This window comes from Triturus cristatus, chromosome 3_1 (genome assembly GCF_964204655.1).
Source record: "Triturus cristatus chromosome 3_1, aTriCri1.1, whole genome shotgun sequence".
NCBI lineage: Eukaryota > Metazoa > Chordata > Amphibia > Caudata > Salamandridae > Triturus > Triturus cristatus.
Genome location: NC_140583.1, coordinates 600,749,086 through 600,751,831, shown reverse-complemented (window position 1 = coordinate 600,751,831; position 2,746 = coordinate 600,749,086).

The window sequence follows — 2,746 nt, the reverse complement described above, 5'->3', positions numbered from 1 at the left end:
TATGCGCACATAGCCTTCCCATGCCTTTGTGACAATCTGTCCCCCATGGAATTGGGATTGTTCAGTCGCCATTTTAATTTAAGTTCTCACCAGTCTTTCACTTCATCGCAGTTAAATGCTATTAGCCTATGTTATAATATCTCTAGTTCAGCAACTGAAAACCCCTCTTGAGTTGCAGTTGCTCCTTAGAGTCTGTCTGTATTTTGGAGACCTCCACTGCTCATGACAGATCATAGAGCAATGAATGGATGCTACTGAGCATCACGTCCACCACAAAGACTCAGTATAATATTCATGAGTGCCAACAGGTTGACCCACTAAGTGAAAAGAATAAAATATGCTCTCATTCCTGCCTGCTAAATCACAAGACAGTGTCCATTTAAAAAAATACACCTCTCTCACCAGAATTTGCAAAGCTGAAGCAAGACTGAGTGGGTAGGTTACTGTATTCATATACCACACCCAAACCTGAGGCTGGTGCAACCGATTCAGCATCTTACCAAAGGAGTGGAGTAGCTATTGCGTTTAGGAAAGCACTGACTATATCACTGTTGAAAGTTTGGACAGATAATGAAGGTTATTAGATATTCACAAAAATATCTGTAGACAGGAATTGTGTTAATTGTGGAATCGAGATATGCTCCTAATACCAGCAAATAGTTTTTCCCTCAAGATTGTCAAGAGTCCTCTCAGAATTTAGTAAAAATAAGATTGTCTTGGGGGGGTCGACTGAAATCTGACAGTGGCCCCTCTTTAAGATAGCTCAGCTAACCTTAAGACTAGTTATGACAGAGCTACAGGTTTGTTGCAAGAATAAGAGACCATGCATTGATTGACAGCTAGAGGCTCTTGCACCTGCTATGATAGCACTTGTACATGGCATTAACTTCTTCTTTACCTCAGCAATATTGGTGCTAACTATTCTATCTAGAGATATTCTGGTGGGAAGCATCTCAGATCGCTATTGATACTCCTCCACCATGAGTTTGGTGTGTTGCCCCAGGTGCAAGGTTGGTAAATGAACATCTTCAAAGAAATAACCCTCACAGAACCCCAATGGAGCTACATCCCCCCAGCATCTTGAGACCCTATCAGGTGAGTAGTGCGCTTTACAAAAACACTGATTGATTGATTGACTGATGCCCTGTTCCAGAACCCCACTCTGGCAAAACACTGGAGCTCACCTGCCATAAGGTCTCATGGATAGGTAAACTGCAGCGGTCCATGAAGTACCAGAGGGCATCACCCCTGACAAGTGCAGACCCTGCTGAAGCTACCCACCATCAGCAGATGGCAGTCCACGGCCTGTTGTCTGCCAAGTCTGATGAAAAACATGCAATGGCATAAGAGTGCTGTAACCAAACGGGCTGTGACGTTTTACATGTGTCGTGGTCCTGACTTTAACTTTCCCTAACCCCATACACTGACTCCCAAACCCCCTTAGTGACACACCTGAATACTCCGTTCTCACTAAATCCCTGACTACAAAGGACAATGCAGTATTCACACTACTTATCATCTGTAGTTAGGAAACTCTCACACAGCTCAGTTAACCAAAGCTATATATCTCTTAGGTTTAGAGTTGGATATTTTTGTGATAGACATAGACTCTTGTCCTAACTAGGGGTGGGCGGAAAATTCCGTTCCGCCAGCGTAGAATAAAAAAGCAAGCCACCCCGGCTCACGGGCCCGGTCCTTGCTTCTGAAAGCAGCCAGGCCGGGGAGCCTCCTCCGGGCACACGGAGCCTAGCAAGGCCCGGGGAGAGCCTCCCCGGGCCCCGGTGGACCCCCGTCCCCAGCGCCTGGACCCTCGGCTGGCTTGCGGGACAGGGGGCTCCCGCACCCCGGGACGGAGCTCCAGCACCGGGCCCAGCTTCCGGACCTCCAGCCAGGCCGGGGAGAGACTCCCCGGGCCCCGGTGGACACCCTGTCCCCAGCGCCCGGACCCTCGGCTGGCTTGCGGGACAGGGGGCTCCCGCACACCGGGACAGAGCTCCAGCACCGGGCCCAGCTCCCGGACCTCCAGCCAGGCCGGGGAGAGACGTCCCGGTGGACACCCTGTCCCCAGCGCCCGGACCCTCGGGTGGCTTGCGGGACAGGGGTCTCCCGCACCCCGGGACGGAGCTCCAGTACCGGGCCCAGCTCCCGGACCTCCAGCCAGGCCGGGGAGAGACTCCCCAAGCCCCGGTGGACACCATGTCCCCAGCTCCCGGACCCTCGGCTGGCTTGCGGGACAGGGGGCTCCCGCAACCCCGGGACGGAGCTCCAGCACCGGGCCCAGCTTCCGGACCCCCAGCCAGGCCCGGGGAGAGACGCCCCGGTGGACACCCTGTCCCCAGCGCCCGGACCCTCGGCTGGCTTGCGGGACAGGGGGCTCCCGCACCCCGGGACGGAGCTCCAGCACCGGGCCCAGCTCCCGGACCTCCAGCCAGGCCGGGGAGAGACTCCCCGGGCCCCGGTGGACACCCTGTCCCCAGCTCCCGGACCCTCGGCTGGCTTGCGGGACAGGGGGCTCCCGCAACCCCGGGACGGAGCTCCAGCACCGGGCCCAGCTTCCGGACCCCCAGCCAGGCCCGGGGAGAGACTCCCCGGGCCCCGGTGGACACCCGACCCCAGCGCCCGGACCCTCGGCTGGCTTGCGGGACAGGGGGCTCCCGCACCCCGGGACGGAGCTCCAGCACCTGGCCCAGCTCCCGGACCTCCAGCCAGGCCGGGGAGAGCCGCCCCGGTGGACACCCTGTCCCCA